Here is a 22,159-nt window from a genome sequence, read left to right as displayed (position 1 = left end):
AACTATGACCGAGTCCAGTATAGCACAGGAAAAGGCTGAGTGCTTGTTGGCAGTTGGGGCAGTTAAGGGAAGCCATCTCAAGTGGGTCTGAGATCTTAGGCTCCTGGGGACCTCAGATTCTCCTGTTTTATGGCTCAGATCTCATCCTTGAGCATGTAACTAACATCATCATGGCAGGCATTCACCCCTCGCTGCTTGTTCCTAGGCACAGTCTCTCCTTTTGGAAAAGAGCATGCATACCTCGAGACTAGAGCCAAGTCTCCTGCATTCTTCCCTGATTCCTGCCTCAAACAAACCTGAAGTCCAAGGTTGTGCGGGCTTATTTGCTTTCAACTTGATACAAGCTAGAGTTATTTGGGAAGAGAGAATCTCAACAAAGAAGAAGCCCCCCCCCCCCCACCATCAGATTGGCCTGTGGGTAAGCCTTGAGACATTATCTTGATGGAAGACTGATTTTGGAGGTCCAGCTCTCTGTGGGTGGTGCCACTTTTAGGCAGGGGGTCTTGGGCTGAGTAAGCTATGAGGAACAAGCCAGTAAGCAGCACTCCTCCATAGCCTCTGGATTAGCTCCTGGCTCCAGGTTCCTGCCCTGTGTGAGTTTCTTCCTTGATGTCCCTCAGTGATGGGATATGGTATAGAAGTATAAGTTTTAAATAAATCCTTTCCTCCTGAAGGTACTTCTGGTCATCATCTTTTTTTTTTTTTTCACAGCAATAGAAACCCTACGTCAAAGGTACACTCTGAGCTCAAGAATGTCCCTGACTGTCTATGCTGGCTTCCGCAGCAAACATTCGCCTGGATCAATACATGCGAGCTGTCTTTTGCAGATGCGTACATTCTCAGTCATCCTCTGTTAATGATGAAACCCTGGAGTCCTCTTCTTGACCTGAGTTTTCTAGCACTGAATATCGCCCCAGAGACACGAACAAATTGAAAGGTTCAAGATGCCCTTGGAATCCTACCTCTCACTAGCATTTTGTGGCTGAGTGATTAATAGTTCTCTCAAATCTTTGGATGTGATTAAAGCTGAAAAGTTATGACTACTTGGTATAGTCTGCATGTCACCCTGACCATCCATTAACAAATACCATTTCTACTGACCTAAACACCTCCGTGTTCCTTCCAGGAAAGCATGAGGTGGGAGATAGAGGTCGGGGATTATTTACCACACTTCTCTGTTTGACTTTCGATTTTAGAGTTTTCTTCCTTTGGGTTAACTTTTCTTTACTTTTCTGTAATACGCACATGATATTACTAATACTATAACAAATCAGAAAAATACAGTTTGTCCCAGGTCAGCAAAAATGGAAAAGCTTTTAAAAATGATAGAGGCACATAAACACAGAGTATACTATATACAAGTGGTATATAGGAGTGAGTGAGGGTGTAGGTTCTTGTCTGTGTGTATACACAGAAACAGATGCATGTGAGTGCCTAAGCATGTAGAGACCAAAGGTTGATACTGGGTGCCTTCCTCTATCATGCTCCTCTCTCTCTCTCTCTCTCTCTCTCTCTCTCTCTCTCTCTCTCTCTCTCTCTCTGCCTCTCTCTCCTCTTCTTTCCTTTCTTCCTTCATTCCCTCAACCCCCACCCCTTCCTTATTATTGAGACAGAGTCTTACCGTATAACTCTAGCTGGCCTGGAACATGCTGCATAGAACAGGCTGCCCCCAAATGCATAGAGATCTGCCTGCCTCTGTCCCCCAAATGTCAGGATTAAAGGCATGTACCACCATGGCCAGCTCCCACTTTGTATGTTTGTTTATTATTCAGGGACCGTCTGTCTTTACACACACACACACACACACACATGCATGCACACACACACACACACACAGTGCTTGGGTCTGTATCCCAGATGCTACTACTGTCCAGGTTTTGAAGTGGGTGCTGAGGCTCTGAATTCAGGTCCTCACAGATGTCTACAAGCACTTTACAGCGTAAGCTGTCTTCCAGTTCCAGAGTATAATTTAAAAATAAAGTTTCACAGCCTTAAAACTGCAATGACAGTGCTAGCATTGGCTGTTTCTGTAATATTTTACCAATGGCTGTCTTCTGCATATAACATTGGGAGTAGAAGAGATTGTGGGTTTGTGTTCAGTTCAGAACATGGCTCTGCCACTCTAAGAGTCAGAGATGGTAAGGTGTTGACCTCCTCTTGCTTGACCTCAGTCCTAGTCTCACAGAATCACATAGGATGTTGAATAATGCCTGGGATATGTTCATGGGGCTGGACTATGGAAAATGTTTCATGGCATTACTTACTGTCTGACTTTATTTCTCGTGAAAAAGCAGGGCATGTGGGATTAGCATCACTTTGCCAAAGGGGAAAATTGTGCTCAGAGATTAAGTGAAGTGACAAGTGACTCCTGCAGTATTTCTGCCAGGACTGGAAGAGACAATCAGTGAGCTCCCTGGGATCTTTCTGAAAGGTGGGGCAAACCCAAACCTGAAATGCCAGTTGAGCCTCCCTGGTGGGGTTAGCTGACCCCATGTGGTCCTGTCAGCTCTCCCATATAGTTCTCTGCACAGCCAAAGGCTGAAAGCATTGGGGAACTGAGCATGAGCAGGGAGGCCACAAGTCCTTCTTCATGCTGCCTAAGTTTTGATGCTAGGTTGGAGGAAAAGATGGTGAGACTACATCGGTACTCCGGTAAACGTTCTCATTTCCAAATGAAAAGTCGTCTTCTCCACTTTCTGTGAGTGTGCAGCCCGGAAAAGCTGCTTTGAAAGGCCAGCTTTGTTAGTTGCTGTGGCTTTGAGAAAAGGCATCGAAGCCTTCCAACCACAGGGTGCCGGCTGGCCCTTGCCCTATTTGTTCCGGAGATGTGTTGACACCTCTCATCAGCTTGTGACAGAGATGTACTCCGCCATCTCTTCTCAGCAATGACATCTCCCTCCCCAGCATTAAAGCTCCCTCCTCCCACCACCTCTCACCATCTCTTTATCATTTTGGTTCTTCTAACAATCCACACCTGCCCCCCTCTCCCCCGACAAGCCATTTTTAAAACGACCCATTGCTTTTAAAAATGAACCAGAGTGTTAAAATGTTGGAGCTGGGCACAGACTCCATCCTCGTTCTATAATTGGGGTTTTTGTGTTCAGCTCTGAGAGAGGTAAATGACGAGATGGAGATTTCCCAGTCAATACTGTAAAGGGCACAATTCACTTTATAAAAGAAATGTTTATTCGCATGTGGGTTCGTTGGTGATATGTTTGACGTTGATCTGTGAAATGTTAGGCGTCAGTTGGCCCGAAAATCTCTGAAGTCACATTGTCGAACAGACAAATTAAAATGCAAACATTTTGATGCATCCCGAAGTTTCCAGCTTTCATAGCTACTTGGCAGACTTCAAAGTTTATTGACTACAGTACTTTGGAAAAACCAACATGAAAGAGTGATAACATCATGCCTATAGGTCATGATGAAAACAGATTAATCCAAGAGAAAATAATAAATCAGGCAGTAGAAGATTTAGAGATTGAGCAACAGATAGAGAAATACTTCACATAGGCGCTATAATCTTTAAGAAATATAGGATTGTTTTTCTTTTAGGGAGAGGTCCTCATGTAGCTCAGGCTAGCCTCCAACTCATTCCCTTGTTGAGAATGACTTCCCTTCCTGCTTCCACCACCCAAGTGCTGGGGTACCCGGTGTGCATCGCTGATCCTGGCTTTTGTCATCTCAGGGACTAAAGACAGGATCTCCAGGGTGCAAGGCAAGCTCTCTGTCTGCTGAGCCACATACCAGCCCTATTTATGAATCGTTTTTTTACTGAATTTTACTGCATTTTATTATTTGTTAGAGTTTTAGACAGCTTTCTTACAGACCATCTACAAGAATGCCCGAGAGGCATAGCAGCCCCTCTTCAATTTGCATATGGCCCGAGACAGTTTGCAAATGGTACTTTTTTGTTCTTCCAAAATTATACTTTGGACGGATGTGGTGGCACAAGCCTTTAATTCCAGCATTCAGGAAGCAGACGCAGGTAGGCCTCTGAATTAGAAGCCAGTTTGGTTTAAATAGTGAGTTCCAGGCTAGCCAGGGTTACACTGTGAGACACTATTTCTAAAGCAAACAAATTCACCATGCAGGTAAGGACTGAGCATCAAGGGTCAAAAGTGCTTCTGCTTGTCCAGAGGACCTGAGTTTGACCCTCAGCACCCAAGTCAGGAAATAACAATAGCCTGCAACTCCAGTTCCAGAGAATCTGATGTCCTCTTCTGGTCTCTATGGACACCTTCACAGGTCAAAGGCACACATGCACCTACACACAAATAAAAGCTAAATAAGTAAAACTTAAAATGATGATGGCTCGGTAGGTTAAGGTTCCTGCTGCCAAGGCTGATGAACTGTGTTCAATCCCCAGAGCCCCGTGGTGAAAGGAGAGAAACAACTCCTCTGCAGTTCTTGGACTTCCACATGCCTGCTGTGACTTGCTCATGTATCCTTTCCCCCAATAAAGGTAAAAAGGTAAAAACATGTCACGCCAATGACTTGAAGTCTTTCTGAAGAGAGGATTTTGGGGTTGGAAAGATGACTTCATGGTTAAAAGCCCCAGCTGTTCTTTCAGAGTGCCTGGGTTTGATTCCCACCACAGACGTCTGTAACTCCAGGCCTAGGGGACCCAGTATCCTCTTCTGGTCTTTATGCAGACCAGGCACGCAAACAGTGCACAGACATATATGTTAGTAAACGCACACGCACTTTAAGGAGAGAGGGGTTTACAGAAATGTAGTATGTAATGACAGACCATTCACAGTTTGCACTCGAGTTCTAACTTGGCTTAAAGGGGAAAGGGCGATTGAATTCGAGGCCTAAACCAAGGCACTTTGGAGGGAACGGAGCTCACATCCTCAAGTGCTGAAACTGCACTTTTATTATTTTACTCAAAGTTCCTGTAATTAGTTTTCCTATCAAGCGTTTTATTTGTTTGTTTTGAGACAGAGCCTGCTATTATCTAAGTAGCATCAAACTTCCTGCTAACACTCCCAAGTGTGGGGATTATAGATGTGCACCACCACATCTGGTTATGTTGTGCTGATGACCAAAGAAGGCTTTGTGCATCCTAGACACTCTGCCAACTGAGGTACCTCCTCATCTCTCCCATCAGGAGTGTATGTGTGCAGGCACACATGTGAATGGATGCTGTAGTGAGGGCATGGATTTTAGAGGACAAGTGTTGGGAAATTGGGCCTCTCCTTCCATCATGTGTTGGGGATTTTTGAGGCGTGCAGGCAGGAAAAGCACTTTTACCTGCTGGGCTGACTCTCTGGCCCTTCTTATCAAGTTTCGAATTCCTAGCATGAAATTCACACATAGAGTTTGGAACCTGGGTGACGCAGGGTTTTGCATTGCAGATATGACTGGTCTAATCCCGCTCCTCCACAGTTCTAGCTGTATGAGACGGCCCTCCTTTCTTAAGCGGTAGCTTGCACTCCATTTTCTTGGATATGGACAGACCAATGACAGGGCAGAAAGGAGATCTTATGATTTGTCAAGTGCAAGTCATAGCAATTAGTGTGGTTTCTCTTGAGTATTGCCAGGGCTCCTGGAGATGTCCTATGGAAAGCTCTCCCAGTAGCTCTGCCATCCTAGCCCGACCTGTTTTAGTTTTCTTTCCCCCAACTCCCAACCTCCAGACATGAGGCAGACAGCCTTCAAATTATTCCACCCTCCAGTCTTTGAGCCAGCCCCAGCTGATGCTGCGTGGAGGGCAGGACCACCTGTCTCCATGGAGCCCGGCCCAGATTGCAAAGTACTTGGGAAAAGAAGCACGATGCCTGTAGTCTTGATATCCAAGGATTCTGAGGGCATGGATTCAACCAAGAACACATGAAAGATACCTGCGAAAGATGTGTCTGTACTGAACTCGTGGATATGTATTGTCATTCTTCCTCAAATAATAAAATATAACTATTACACACATAGTATTTACATAAAGTTTGTGTGTGTATGTGTGTGTGTGTGTGTGTGTGTGTGTGTGTGTATGTGATGTGATGTGCTCACACATGTAAAGACCAGGGGTCAATGTTGGCTTTCTCCCTACAGAGACCTCCTACAGAGACTAGCTAACTCCACCACCTTTGCTGTGCATAATAAAATTACTGAGGTTCTAGGTTGTTGTGAATGGTTGGTGCCACCCTATCAGATTATGATCGGCCCACCTGACCCCAGCTTTTCAGTACATGTGTCTGTGTGGTCTCGCCTTTCTTCATTCCCTGGATGGCTCTAATCAGGTTTCCAGGACCAGGCTTTGCGTCAAGAGTTGGGAAGAGCACCACCCCTGCCCCCCCACTTTGTTGGGAATACAGACATGTACTGTTATGCCTGGCATTAAAATTTTTTAAAAGATTCTTATTCATATGTATAAATACTTTGCCTGTATGCGAATGATAATGAAGACATGACCACTCCAAGGTATGGTTGAAGAGAAGTATTTTTAGTGGTGTACCTATAAGGGAGAGTACAGTCAAAGGCAACTGGAAGAGTCCAGACTGAACTCGGCCATGAGGAGAAAGAGAGAGAGAGAGAGAGAGAGAGAGAGAGAGAGAGAGAGAGAGAGAGAACCAAGAGAGGAGCCATGAGGGCAAACTAGAACCACAAGGCGAGAAGGACGAAGAGAACACATGGCCAAAATGGCAATTATAGAGGAAAGAGAATAGTTATATAGGAGGGGAGCAAAACCCGTGGGCTGAGAAGTTTAGGGGAGAAGTGCTGAGAGGAGCCACAGGTGCTGAGTCTAGAACACCAAACAGACACTTTGCTATGCTAGTAGATACCACAGTTAATCATTTGTCTAGTGTTCCCTTGGGCCTAACCGTATGTATGCATATGTAGCATGCACAGACAAAGCCTGCAGAGGTCACAAAGAGGACGGGGCTGATCATCTAGACCTGGAGTTACAAATGATTGTGAGCTGCCAGGTGCTTGGAAGCAAACTCAGATCCTCTGTATCGGGCATCATCACATGCTCTTAACTTCTGAGCCCTTTCTTCAGCCTCCCTCTCCACTTCTAAAATTGGGGGTTTCTAAGAATGCAGTTCAGGTCTCCACGCTTTTGTGGCAGTGTACAAGCAGAGCTGTCTTCCCCGCCTCTCTATTAGGTTTTCTAAGCAGTCTAGAGATGATTTTAAGCCCATGGGAAACTGTGTAGAGGTTACATACAAACACTGTGCCATCTTATATAAAGTTCTTGTGTTGGCCTCTGATTCCCCGGAGGGTACCAAGAACTAACTGTAGTGTTGCAGAGTCTACTAGTGGTTTTGTGTATAGCATTTGATAACCAGTGTGTTAGATTTGAAGAAAGTCTTGTTAGGGCAGAATACTGTCCATTATTGTACATAGCAGGGCTGGTTTACCAAAGTAGAGATTTGGCTAGTTTTATTTTGTGAACTAAAGCAGACACTAAAGCTCAAGCTAAGTCACCTTGTCTTGGGAAGAGCGGTAAGACATACATGGGAGTGTTGCTTGACCAGGACGCCAACTCAGGCTCCCAATCCTGACTTCATCATAGATGTGCAAAGTGTGGCGAGGGGTGTGACAGTCCTCTAGTTGTCTATTTCTCGTGATTCTCTGTTAGGAACTGGGCCGAAGTGTTGCTCGGTGGCTTCAGAAGACTTCCATCTCTTGTCTGGTGCTCTTCCAGATGGATTTCGTTCCCAGTCCATGCGATGCTTCTCCGCACACTTGACTGTAGCCCAGGCTTCACAAAGCCTTTCAGGCTCTCTTCCCAGAGGGACTCAAAGCCAAGGTGGCCAGATCTCTTCAGAGCAGAGCAGAGCAGTCTCTGAATGTCATTTTTACTTCATCCTGTTGGACAAAGAAAGTCACAGACCAAGCCAAGAGTGAGAAAAAGTGTCACCGGCTCTGTGTGAGTGGTGTGTGTCGTGCAGTCACAGGGTGACAAGAATCTAATGGTGGCCATTTTGGAGACAGACAGGAAGGATAGTTGGTCATGAATAGGGACAGAACCATTGTATTTTTGTTGTTGCTGCTCTTATAGACAAGCTCACATTGTAGCCCAGGCTGGCCTCAAACTCATAGCAATTATGCTTCAGCCCCCTGAGTTCTTGGATTATAGCTATCAAGCCCTGTAAGAGAAACAGTCTTCTTGTTTTAGAGGTTCTCAGTCAGTAGGTCTTGACCCTGGTTGGGGGTCAATGGCCCTTTCACAGTGGTGACTGAACACCATAAAAAACAAAACAAAACTCCACGATATTTACATTATGATTCATGACGGTAGCAAAGTTACCTGTATGAAGCAGCAATGAAAATGACCTCATGGTTGGGGGTCACTACAGCATGAGGAGCTGCATTGAAGGGGTGCAGCCTTAGGAAAGTTGAGAACCATTGTTTTGTTTTGTTTTTTACCCCACCCTGACCCCAAGCAGGGCTTATGTTTGTCATACAGGCTGGCCTGGAACAAACTGTGCAGCCCTGGGTAGTCTAGAACTCGACACTCTCCTACATCAGCCTCCCAAGTGTTGAGATAACAGAAGTGTGCCACTACGTACATACGTCTGGCCCTAAGAGAGTAGTTCAAACTCTGGGACTGCCTTTAGCGATGTGAGATTGGCTTGAACGATAGCTGAGGGGACTGGCAGTCAAGAACATGCCCTCCAATCCTAGCCTGCTCTAGATAATCTAGATAAAATATGAGCTTAGGAGGCGTGGGAGGGAGCAGCTATAATCAGATGCCCGATAAATGAATTACCCATTTGTGTTCTTCTGGGTGCTGGTTAGCCTGCGCTGTTGTTTAGAGCTGTGAACCTGAGTGACATCCTCAGGGGTCATGTCCTTAGCTCCTGCAGTGAGCCGGTTGCATCGCCCCTCTTCCTCAGCTTCACAGGATAGAAATACAGCACACACTCCTGGTTTTGTTTTTGTTTTTTTTTGGTTTTTTTTTTTTTTTTTTTTTTTGGTTTTGTTTTTGTTTCGTTCAGTTTTGCTGACTTTTACAGGGAGTGAGAGCTTTAGAGTTCTGCCCAAATCCTGGAAGCTGGTTTGTACAAATTATATAAACCTATTACAAGATAAGCACCTTGAAGTTTATTGAAATAGCTCTTTCTTTTGTTTTTAAATCATCTTCACACGTTCTAACCTTGACACTTACAGTTTCCTGAGGCCGCGTTCTATAAGACATCATTTGAAGGGGACAGTCTTTTAGCTGTCTTTGTGATTTTCAGTTGGAGGTCTCTTGCTCAAGGTTCAGTAAGTGACCCAGTTCATTCGAGCCTGTGGGTCAAGATAGGTACAGCATTTAAGCCTTTTCTGGTTACACCTGCTCCTGGGATTTCAGCACCAAGCCCCAGGTTCTGAAAGACTCCTCTGTGCTTGGCTCTAACTAGTTTCACCTGTATGGTGGAACGCAGAGACAATCTGAACAAGATCTCCGTGCTCCTAGAAGATTCTGTTCTGGTACTTAAACTACTCCCTGCACCCGAGGCTTTCCTATCCTACTGCCACGATCCCTCAGAGCCTATATAACTAAAATGGCTCCTCAAATGAGGACATGGGGACAAGCATTATACAAATCCTCTATGCCAAGAACTAGCTGTGACTGTTAAAATATAGACTAGCTGGCATTAACTGGCTACCCATTCTGCTTTTTGAAAAATTCTCATTCTTTCTGTAAGTTGTTACCCCATCTTCTCCAAATCTCCCCAAACCACGGTCTTCCACCATTTTTTTTCAAATATTCGACACTGCTTTCCACCCTATTTCTAAAGCATCTAGGCTGTAAAAACTTGAGTGATGGGCATTCCAGTCAACCCATGTTTGGAATGCCGAGGCAGGAGGTGAATGAGTTTGAGGCCATCCTTGTCTCCTGACCGGGGTGGGGCGGTGGGGGGTGGGGGTGGGGGCGGTGGGGGGGGGGGGGAGGACTGTAATCAAAACAAAACAAAACACCGTGGTTCATATAAATCAAACACCTTGAGTCGTCTGTACCCGAGCGTGTCTAGCTATATAGTCTATGTAGCTCATGCTGACCTTGAATAGAGAGTACTGCCTCCCTTCTTAACTGCTGGGATTATGGGCTGAGGCAACCACATCCTGCTCTACATGCTAAGAATTAAGACACGAATCAAAGCAATCCCTGAGCAGTCGGCCAATTCTGAAGTCTTGGGAAGGGGGAGGGGCACACAAGAGGTGGCAAAGAAGGACCTGGGCATTGAAGGCTTTTCTGTAATCTATTCAGTCCTCAGTGTTCTGCAATCCTCCTGTCCCCTGCACGACCTTCTGACAATAGTATTCAGTAAGACTGGTCACGCAGGATGAGTCTGAGAACAGAGGGGTGGAGCTTCTGTAGTATTAAGAAGGACACGAGGTCTCACTTGAGCCAAATATTGGAGCAATAACAACCAACCAGACCCCCAGAGCTCCCAGAGACTAAACTGCCAACCGAAGAAGACCCATGGCTCTCAGCTGTGTATGTAGCAGAGGGTGACTTTATCTGCCATCAATGGGAGGGGAGGCCCTTGGTCCTGTGGAGGCTCAATACCCCAGCATAGGGAATGCTAGGTCAGTAAGGTGGGAGTGGGTGGGTCCCTGGGTGTGGACTCTCATAGAAGCAGGAGGGGCCATAGGAGAGGGGGTTAGCAGAGGGGAAACCAGAAAGGGGATAACAGTTGAAATGTAAATAAATAAAATATCCAATTTAAAAAATTTTTTAAAAGGAAGTGAGGGATGGTGGTACGTAGCTTACATTTTGGTGGCATGTATAAGGGCTTAAGACTTAGGTTTACTCTCCTGTTTTATTTGTTTGTTTATTTAAGGAAGAAAATGAAATGTGGGGTTATGTGTACCCACATATAAAAATATTGTCCAGAAATTGACAACCAAGCAAAACTTTATGCTACCTAGCGAGATAAAAGTGGGACACTTGTTCATCTAAATCCTTTCCCAGGAACGCCCCACCTTACTAAATGCCATTGGTCGGGTTCAAAATAATGTTAAAAACAAAAAAGTGGGGTGTGGTGGCTCACATCTGTAACTCCAGCCCTATGCACTTGGGAGCTGGAGGCAAGGGGGGTCAGAAGTTTATAGTCAGTCTAAGCCTGGACTACGTGAGATCATGCAAGACGCAAACCAGGGAAAACGTGCTTTTCTCAAGGAACTGGCTTTATTGAGTGTCCGTGGACTAAGAACGCACCATGTGGCTAAGATAGGGATTTTGAAAAATCAATGCAGTCTGGCGGCTTCTGGAAGCTGCAGGAATATACCTTAAGTTAGGTGTTGAAGTAAGAGGAGAAGTGTTGGTGTTCTGACTCTGCAGGAGCCTGGCTTATGAGGCAACAGGCCTAATAGACTCACAGGAAGCTTGGATAGGTGGCCCCCACACAATGGATGGATGCCCATGATTACTGCCTGCCTTGTGCTGAGAAGTCACAGGAATTTTGATAACCGCGACTTAAGAGTGTTTGCATGCAGCCATAAAGTGGGAGACTTTAGCAGGTCCTGGTGACTTCCCTCACAGGACTCCCACGGGGCAATGTGTGTGCAGCTTTTGACACCCACTTCCTTTTCTGCAGAAACGCCCTCTCTTCTAATGTTGCCGACCTAGACACCCCCTCCTTTCTACCAGAGCTAGCTGCCTTTGCTGCTGCCTCAACCGCACCCACGGACTTCCTCAAATCCCTACAGCCCACACTGGAGCTTACTTTGCTGGATCTGGATCAGAACAGGGGTCTCGGAGTGCTGCGGGGGTGGGAGGGTGGGGGACGCCCTGGAGGGCGTGGCGAAGACGAAGCCCCGCCCTGAGATTTGAGCTGGCTGCTCTGCAGAGGTCCACGTGAGCTGTTCCCCTGCTTGCCCTTGGCAGTTCGCAGACGGGTGCAGCGGGGCTGGGGCGAGGGAGTGCCTGGGAACAGTCTGTGTGCTCCTGGCGCTGTGCCTTGCAGCTGGCGGGAGGGTGGGGTCGCCCTGCCCTGCTGGGAGCTGCTGACCGGAAAGCTGGTTGGGGATGGGAGCCCCTTGGTTCCCCCACTCCTGCTCAGAGTCTGGGGACCTTGAACGTGAGGTAGACAGGCTCTGGATAGAATTACCATTTGGACCACAGAAAGACTCAAAGGCACTTTTCTGTCTGCCCCCCTGCCCTGTGACCTTTGCTAAGTCATTTGATCTGGGGCTTCAGTTTCCCCAATTGTCCTGAGGAGTTGAGGCTTGAAAGTGGCCAGGGAGGACACAACATGTCATGTCACATTACATTCAAAACATGTCTAGTGAGTATTTAGGATGTTCATCCATGCCCTCCCTCATCCCGGGGTTCTGGTGCCTAGCGCCAGCACTGTGCCAGTTAGGTGCTGAGGATCCAGACTGGGCAATGAGGCCAGTTTGGTCTCAGCTTCCTCACCCAGCTACAAATTGGCTTCAAAGGTCATGAGAAAAGGCGAGGCCTATGACGTACTTCCTGTAGTCCCTGGCACAAAATGGGCTCCTAACCCAAGCAACTGGCTTCCGGCTGTACAGAGGGTTTGGAGACAGCTGTTCCTATGAGACTGGCCTGGTCTGGAGAAGTGGAAACAGACCTTGCAAGCTGGGTGTGCACAGCGCCGAGCAGGGCTCAGTTTCCACGTTGCTGGCTAGCCAAGAAGGAATGCAATTACTCAGTAAGCACACTCCCATTGATCCCTGCCTTAGCAAAAGCGTCTCAGCGTTGCTGTCAAATTTCCAATCCAACCCCTGTTAAAAAAAAGAAAAGAAAAAAAAGAGAAAAAGAAAGAAAGGAAGGAAGGAAGGAAGGAAGGAAGGAAGAAAGAAAGAAAGAAAGAAAGAAAGAAAGAAAGAAAGAAAGAAAGCCCAACGAACGGTTCATGGACGTTTCCCCCCTGAATTCACACTTTCTAATGAATAAGAAGAAAACAAGATTGGCCTACATCAGAGGTGATTTGTGTATCAGGATGAAATTACAAGCATTTAATGGCAGAGTTGGTAAAAAAAAAAAAAAAAAAAAAAAAAAAAAAAACAACACATAGTCTTCATCCGTCACTGTGGCTCTCAGCTCTAAGTCTGGAAACTAGTCATACTTTGTGCCTTAGGGATAATATAAAAAAATACTGCTGCCCCTGCTGCCGCTAGGTGGTCCTCAACAGCTGTTTCTGTTTTGATGCTATAGACTCCTGTTGTGACCTTAGTTTCACCTTTTTCCTGCCAGTAGCCACTGTAAGGTCCTGTTGCTACAAGAATTAAGGGAAAACCCATTAGCAATGAGTTATAACCACACCCCTGACTTCTGCAGAATGTTGAGTAAATCAAACTTCTGTTCTTTCTGGAAAAAACCTGCAGCTGAAACTGGGATCAGGGCTAAAGAAACCCAGCTGGATTCCGTGTCTGCCTGCCCCTGGCAGTTTCTGTTATGATCTGTTTATCATACAACATTTTTTTTTTTTTTTGAGGATGTGACTAGCTTTTCTAAGTCTAAGATGATGACATCCACTGTGGGAGGCCTCACGCCTAAAAGACACAGGAACAGCCCATTAATCCTGACCCCTCTGCTCAACGCTTGTTGAAGTCAGTGGTCTGTTCACACGTATTAACAGTTCTCAGAAAACAGTAGCTATTGGCTAGTGTTATCTATGAATAGTAACTTAAAGATGAATAAAACATGAAGAATTTCTGGGCTCAACACTTTCAATTAGCCCCACCCCCTTTTTTTTTATTTCAATCTTTTAAAAAGTTGGTGAGTTTAGATGATAATGTCTATGACTCTTAAGATTGCTATAAAAGGCTGGGCGTGGTGGCGCATGCCTTTAATCCCAGCACTCCGGAGGCAGAGGCAGGCAGATTTCTGAGTTCAAGGCCAGCCTGGTCTACAAAGTGAGTTCCAGGACAGCCAGGGCTATACAGAGAAACCCTGTCTTGAAAAAACAAACAAACAAACAAACAAACAAACAAAAACAAACAAACAAAAAGATCCAATTGTCTGTCTTTGAACTCGTTTTAGTCCACCAATTTTTTTAAAAGCATGAGTATACACTATGCTACATCAATATAGCATTATTATCAATATTCATTGAGATTGTTCTATATATGCGCTTAGTGTATGAATGTGTGTGATAGTTCTATATGTATCTATACATTCACATCAGTGATATGTTTATATATAGCTACATCTATATATCAGTATCAATCACTCAGCATTGATGGGCTTGCCCCCTCCCACCTGCCCCCATTTCCTGCTTTCTGTAGTTTTGGGGATTGAACCCGGGACCCTGTTTATTCTGTGCTAGTATTTGACCACTGAACCACCCCATTACCGTTTTTAAAAGATGTTTTTTTTTTTCCTGTAAAATTATGCTTACCACCTTGTGCTTGTATTAAAGCCAGGGACTTACTTCTTGGGCAAGTACTCTATCACTGAGCTGTAAGTCTTGGTAATTTGTAATGTTCAAGAAACACAATTTACCTTTTTTTTCTTTAAAGGAAATCTGACAATGTTTGGGGGGTTTACAAAAAAGTATAATTTGTTTATTTGAATAAGAGGATGGAGAGTTTTAATTTAAAGCATAGCAACCCTTGAGGAGCTGCTCATAAAATTGGTATCAGATGATGACAGTTTTTAAACAAGGGTTTTTAGATTTCAGAAAATGAAACGTAATTTATGGTTTATCTTCTACTGTAAATAAATTTGAACGGATAGGAAGTTACATTAACATGAACACGGATGGGTAAAAGACATTAAGTGGGGTTTCGGCTAAATGGATCTAACAGTGACTTTCAGCACCAGGGGTTTATGTATGTAAGTGTGGTTGGGTATCACTGCTCAGTTTACAAAAATCCAGCTCCTCTGTTCCCCATCTAGTTCTCCTGAGTTAGTTTGATTTGGGTATTGCTTAATCCATTTAAGAAACAAGAAAAAAAATATGACAGGGTGGAAGGAAGTATCCAAGTATTCTGAGTCTAGTTACTGTAGTGTCCCCACGACAGGAAGGCACTGGGGACACTAAGCACACTCTCAGCAGAGCTCTGATACTGCCGTGTCAGTCTGCCAGGAGGAGAATCATGACTTTTCCACGGGCTTCTTCTTTCTGCTCTTTAACCCTTTCTAGGACAGAAGAAAAATGAACAAGCTAGAAATCACTCACTGATCACATCCCAGTGCTGGGAAGAGAGAACAGAGAAGATGGAGGAGAGAGTACAATCCTGTGGGAGATGTAGAGAAAGGAAAGCAATCATGGAGTGTTTAGTGTCAAAGGGGAAGGGGGCACTATGTGACATGTCAGAGGAGAAAAGCCACTGAGATCTAGAGGAAACAGAGTTGGTAAGGGAGACAGCAAGAGATGGGTATTCTAAGGAGAGAACAGCAGGGAAAAGACACCTGGGAAAAGAGTGCTTGTTCTGCCAGCGTTGGGATGTACAGTGTTGGTTATCGCAGGTGTGTGTGTGAGAAGTTCACAGTTTGATCATATTAAGACATCGACAAATATAAATAATTGAGATCATTTAAGTTATGTTCGCTGGACTAGGGGAGGTATCTCAGTGGGTAAAAGTGCCTGAGATCTGACAGTCTGAGTTCCATCCCTGCGACTCACATGATGGAAAGAGAAAATTATTCTGACGAGTTGTCCTCTGACTGTTAATGCACTGTGGCACGGGCCCATCAGTACCCCACAATGGTGTCCTCTGATCACAATGGATCACACTATAAATTAACAATGATGTCTGGACAACTTTAAAATATTTGAAAATTAAGCTCAATACCTCTGAATAATTAATGAGTTAGAGAAAGGGATAAAAGAAATCCAAACCTGTTTTGAGTTGGAATGCAAATGAAAATGCGCTCCGTTAGAATGTATGGGACTAAGCCACAGCAGAGCTCAGATGATCACGGACAGCATTAAATGCTTATATTAGAAAAGATAAAGGACCAAGGGCAATGATCTAAGCCAGTGTTTCTCAGCCTTCCTGTATTAGCTAGCCTCTAACACAGTCCCTCGTGTTATGGTGACTGCCCTGCAACCATAATTATTTTCATTGCTACCTTCATAGATCTCATTTTGCTACTGTCACAAATCATAATATAAACATCTCTGCTTTGCTATGATCTTAGGTGACCCCATGAGAGGGTGTCAACCCACAGGTTGATAACCACTGTAAGAAAATAAAATAGAAGAACAAATTAAAACCCCACACCAGCTGGGCAGAAGTAGAACTGAAATCAAAAGTAGAAAAGTCATTAAAACCAAAAGCTGGTATTTGAAAGATAATATTCATTAAAAAGAGGAAGTAGATGTAAACTTTAGTCTGCAGACTGCCCTGGGGTGAACCCCTGGAGTGGACCTGAAGTGGCTGCAGCTGCTCTAAGCCTGAAGCTCTACCAGGGAGGTCAAGATGCTCTGGGGATGCTGAGGAAACAGAGGCTGGCTAAGCTACAGGTGCAACTTGGGATCCTGGCAACATAGCACAGGGAGCAGAAAGAAGCAAGAGCCCAAGTTCTGGATCAGTCCTGGAGGGATAATCTCCTGTGAACTATGTGGAAGCATCACATGTCAATAAAAAGCCGATGGCCTATTAGCAAACAGCTGGAAAGAGAAGGTAGGAGTTCTGAGAGAGAAATTGGAACTCTGGAAAAGAGTTACGTAAGGGGAGATTCACCCTGAACTCTGAGGAAGTCCCCAGCCACATGGCAGACATGGAATAGTATAAACAGGTTAACTGAGTTATGAGCTAGCAGGAAACAATACCTGCTATAAGGGCCAGTAGCACTTGTTAGTATAGTCTCCATGTCATTATTTGGGAACTGGAGAGGACTTAGAAAATCCCAGAGTGGTTACAGGTCCTGTCTACATTGTATAACTTGGCACTTGAAAAGACAGGAATAAATGAAAGTAGAAGCGAATTTCCTTATAGAGGATGGTAAGTTATAATGACCATAGAGTAGAAAGCTATTTGAACACTGTCCAGCAGAAATCCTGAAACAGGAAGCCGACAGAAAATGCAGGTTAAAGTCAACCTAAAAAGAATAATGGACTTGGATGAAGATGAAGATTACTGACCTAAAAATGTTTGGAGCCTGCTGTGGTGGTGCATGTGAGCCATTACGCCGTCATAGCACTCGGAAGGTTGAGACAGTAGAATTGCCAATTTGAAGCTAGGCCCGGATACACAGCAAGACCTTAGAACAAGTTTTAAAAACCCTGAACAACAAATGCAACAGCCAGAGAGAAGTCTAGAAGGCGGAAACAACTGTAGAACAGAGTTTTAAGTTCAAATTAAGGGTTGGCTCTGCTGTTGTTGCAATGCCTTAAAAGTAAACCTGTGGCCCGAAGCATTTCCGCCCCGCGGGTCCGCAGGCTCCAGCGGTACACTTCCGACTTGCAACTGCGCACGTGCATTTGTCTCAGTGCAGACAGCTGGGCGGCCCGGCAAGATGTCGCAGTTACAGATGAAACTCCTGCGCAGGAAGATCGAGAAGCGGAATGCCAAGCTGCGGCAGCGAAACCTGAAGCTGCAAGAAGCATCAGACACAAGCCTGTCCCAACCTCAAAATGGAGATGTGCCTAAAGAAACAGGAAAAGGTGGAAAAGCGAAAAAGGCCCTGAAACGTTCTGTGCCTGTGGACTCAGCAGAAGCACAAAGTGGAGGCATGCCTGAGGAGACCTTGGAAAATGGCAAAGTTAAAAAGTCACCCCAGAAACTCACAACTTTAGCCAACGGAGAAGCAGCACCAACACCACCTCCTGATTCAGAAGTAAAAAAGAAAAAGAAGAAAAAGAGGAAAATGGCAAATGATGCCGGGCCTGATACAAAAAAAGCGAAAACTGAAGAAAGTGCTGAGGCTTGTGAGGAACCAGAAGATGATGTGAAAAAGGCAGATGACAGCGAGGTGCCCAGCCTGCCACTAGGACTGACAGGTGCTTTTGAGGACACTTCATTTGCTTCCTTGTCTAATCTCGTCAATGAGAACACCCTGAAGGCCATAGAAGAAATGGGCTTCAAGCACATGACGGAGATCCAGCATAAAAGTATCAGGCCACTTCTGGAAGGCAGGGACCTTCTGGCGGCTGCAAAAACCGGCAGTGGCAAAACCCTCGCTTTCCTTATCCCTGTGATCGAGCTCATTGTCAAGTTGAAGTTCATGCCCAGGAATGGAACAGGAGTCCTGATTCTCTCTCCTACCAGAGAACTGGCCATGCAGACCTTTGGTGTTCTCAAGGAGCTGATGACGCACCACGTTCACACGTATGGGCTGATCATGGGCGGCAGCAACAGGTCTGCTGAAAGTGCAGAAGCTCCTCAATGGGATCAACATCATCGTGGCCACGCCCGGCCGGCTCCTGGACCACATGCAGAACACGCCAGGGTTTATGTACAAGAACCTGCAGTGTCTGGTTATTGATGAGGCTGACCGTATCTTGGATGTTGGGTTTGAAGAAGAATTAAAGCAAATTATTAAACTTTTGCCAGCACGTAGGCAAACCATGCTCTTTTCTGCCACACAAACTCGAAAAGTTGAAGACTTGGCAAGAATTTCTCTGAAAAAGGAGCCTTTGTACGTGGGTGTTGATGACGACAAAGAGGTTGCCACAGTGGATGGCCTTGAGCAGGGCTATGTTGTTTGTCCCTCTGAGAAGAGGTTCCTTCTGCTTTTCACATTCCTTAAGAAGAACCGGAAGAAGAAAGTGATGGTCTTCTTTTCATCTTGTATGTCTGTGAAATACCACTATGAGCTGTTGAACTACATTGACCTTCCCGTCTTGGCCATCCATGGAAAGCAAAAGCAAAATAAGCAAACAACCACGTTTTTCCAGTTCTGCAACTCGGATTCAGGAATACTGCTGTGTACTGATGTGGCAGCCAGAGGGCTGGACATCCCTGAAGTGGACTGGATTGTTCAGTACGACCCTCCCGATGACCCCAAGGAATACATTCATCGTGTTGGTAGAACAGCCAGGGGCCTGAATGGAAGAGGGCACGCCCTGCTCATCCTGCGCCCTGAAGAGTTGGGTTTCCTTCGTTACTTGAAACAGTTCAAGGTTCCATTGAATCAGTTTGACTTCTCCTGGTCTAAAGTTTCTGATATCCAGTCTCAGCCGGAAAAACTGATCGAAAAGAACTACTTTCTCCACAAGTCTGCCCAGGAAGCATACAAATCCTACATACGAGCATATGACTCTCACTCTCTCAAGCAGATCTTCAACGTGAACAACTTAAATCTGCCTCAGGTTGCTCTGTCTTTTGGTTTTAAGGTCCCTCCTTTTGTTGATCTGAATGTGAGCAGCCATGATGGCAAGCTTAAGAAGAGAGGCGGTGGTGGCGGATTCGGCTACCAGAAAACAAAGAAAGTGGAGAAGTCCAAGATCTTTAAACACATCAGTAAGAAGCCAGCAGACCGCAGGCAGTTCTCACACTGAGGCAATCTGCCTTCAGCCTGGACTGACTTTGCCCAACTTCCCCCTCCCCAATACCCTTTAAAAAGGAACTTTATCACCTTTAGGATCTTTTTGTCTTTACTATGATGATAATATTTTATTTTTAAATACTTCCATAAAACAAATTTTATCATTGTTAAAAAAAAAAAGTAAACCTGTTATACAAAACAAACAGCAGCAAACCATGAAGTGAGAGACATCACTATAGTCCCCACAGATGTTAAAATAATAAGGGAATATTATTGGCAATTTCTAAATGTCAGTAAAATTGATAACTTAGATAGAAAGGACACAAGTCCTTGGAAGAATTCAAGGGAGACTCAGTAATTTAAAACCTTTTCTCAAGGAAAAGTGTGCTGGCTTTCAGCAGCCAACACGTGAGCAGCACTATGAATATTTGAGAAGTCATGCCAGCGCTGCACATACTTTCTCAGAAACAGGAAATGAGAGAACCCTTACCATCCACACTTACAAGGGTACTGTGGTCTCCATAACCATGGCTTTAACTAGGTGGAAAAAAAAAAAACTCAACTTATAAACTGTTTTCTTGTTACCTTGTAAACAATCTATCACAGCAGCCATTTATCTATTTGTACAACATTCACATTACATTAGATATTTGATAAGTGCTCAAGAGGTGATTTGTGGTAGATAGAAGAATGAATGTAGGCTAGTTACAAATGTTAAGCTATTTGTAATGGTCCTAAGAAGATGCAGATTTTGGTATCTGTAGAGTGCACTGGCTTTAGCCCTCTGTGGAAGGGACCTGAACTCCAAGGGACAACTGGGTTAGTAAATAATATCTGTTCTATAAAATGTAAGAAGTACATCATTACTGGATGAGCTTAGCAGCTGGCAGGCAAGATTGGTTCAGTATCCCTGAGTCAGCCAATTTCATTTATCATTTCATCAGACTAAAGAAAAAAATAAATCATCTCAATAGATCAAGATAAAGTATTTCATAATCATCTATTATTTCCCGGAAAAGCTTTCAGAAAACAAGCAATGACCGAAAAGTTTCTCCATTTGATAAAAGGCATTTATTTAAAAATAACCTCACCAATAACATTATAAGTACAAATGAAATATTGAATGGTGCCCCCTGAGATCATAACAAAGGAGCAGTGTTGTCTTCACCATTATTACATTTTAAAAGTATTTATTTTATGTGTATGTGAGTATGCATGTATGCATGTGTGCACATACATTACCTTCTGAGACATCTTGCTGGCCCTTTTGACATAAGCATTGAACATTGTCAGGGATATCCTACTTAATACATTATGGCAAGAAACAGAAAAAGAAGGCATATACATTGAAATACAAATATCTAATCTAAATGACTTTATTCATATATAGCATAATATCTATGTGGAAAATTCAAAGGATACAAAAAGTTGATGATAACTACTACTGAATGCTCAGATAAACAAGGCCATGGGTTCAATATATGAAAGTTAATTTTCAATACTGACAGCAAACGCAATTTGAACATTTATAAAAGCACTATGACAATTGCATTCAAATAATTTAAATTTGTATGGAGAAAACTAATGAAATATGTGTAGAATTTATGAGCTGAAAACTCTTAAAATATTAATAATAGAAATAAAATTTGACAAAAACTACTGGTTGCATACACATAGTCTGGAAGACTGGTTATTATTAACCATTGCTGCTGAGTTAGTGTATAGATTCAGTGAGAATTCAGGGGAAGACAGTCTACGTGGCCTTGCTTGTGGAAGTGGTCAGGTTGCTTCTAATATGTGCACAGAGAAGCAAGGGAAGTCAGGAGAAAATTGAAAAAGAAAGAAAGGAAGGAAGAAAGAGAGAAAAAAAGAAAGAGAGAAAGAAAGAGCAACCATTCTCCCCAAAACAGACCAAACTCCCTAAACAAAACAAAAAACAAAAACAAAACAAACAAACAAGCAAAAAAAGATGAGGCTGCAGATGGCTGAGGACTGCTGTCAAGTTACCACAATCAAGGCAGAATGAAATTTTTAAAAACTCTGGTTAGAAAACACAACCTAAGAGGCAGGTAAGTGTGGTCCATTGATTTCTTTGAGACAGGTCTTTCCTTGAACCTGGAGCTAGGCTGGCAGCCAAGCAGTCTCAGGGATCCTTCTGTCTTTATCCCCCACCCCAACAGCAATGGAGTTATAGGTGCACATGGAGCTACACCTAGCCTTTAAAAGTGCGGGCACTGGAATTTGTACTTAGCTCCTCATCCTTGCATAGCAAGTACCCATCCTCACCGAGCCACCCACAGCCATTTTCTAGTATTTGCGGCATCTCTGTACTTTGGTTGTACCTGATCTATTATATCCACTACACACAGACTTTATGACTATATCCTTGCCTACGACTGGTACTTCCTGGTTTCTGTCTCTGTCATTGTTGGTCTAGTACTTACCCTAATAGGTGTGAGGTGTTCGTTCTCTCACTGTGGTTTTGATTCACATTTTCACCATGATTTCTGACGTGGAATGTTCACACACATCTGCCAGTGGCCATTTGTATTTCTTTTTTTTTTTTTTAAAAGATTTATTATTTATTATATGTAAGTACACTGTAGCTGTCTTCAGACACTTCAGAAGAGGGAGTCAGATCTCATTACGGATGGTTGTGAGCCACCATGTGGTTGCTGGGATTTGAACTCCAGACCTTCGGAAGAGCAGTCGGGTGCTCTTACCTGCTGAGCCATCTCACCAGCCCCATTTGTATTTCTTTGATGGGAAATTGTCTCTGAATGCTTTTGTCTATCCTGAAAGTATGTTTGTTTTTGT

The 22,159-nt window shown here is 44.3% G+C and overlaps 1 long non-coding RNA gene and 1 pseudogene across 1 annotated transcript in view; both read left to right on the top strand.

Annotated features, from left to right (window-relative positions):
• Window positions 1-5,924, top strand: part of 0610040F04Rik (RIKEN cDNA 0610040F04 gene) — an 83,899-nt gene extending 77,975 nt beyond the window's left edge. The window contains exons 4-7 of the long non-coding RNA NR_104577.1: window positions 206-418; window positions 712-937; window positions 4,370-4,444; window positions 4,948-5,924. This is a non-coding gene — a long non-coding RNA (RIKEN cDNA 0610040F04 gene). The remainder of the gene's footprint in view (window positions 1-205; window positions 419-711; window positions 938-4,369; window positions 4,445-4,947) is intronic.
• Window positions 17,267-19,511, top strand: Gm16433 (predicted gene 16433; annotated as a pseudogene).

Source organism: Mus musculus, chromosome 6 (genome assembly GCF_000001635.26).
Source record: "Mus musculus strain C57BL/6J chromosome 6, GRCm38.p6 C57BL/6J".
NCBI lineage: Eukaryota > Metazoa > Chordata > Mammalia > Rodentia > Muridae > Mus > Mus musculus.
The sequence above is the reverse complement of the archived record's forward strand: the minus strand, read 5'-3'. Positions and strand labels throughout refer to the sequence as shown.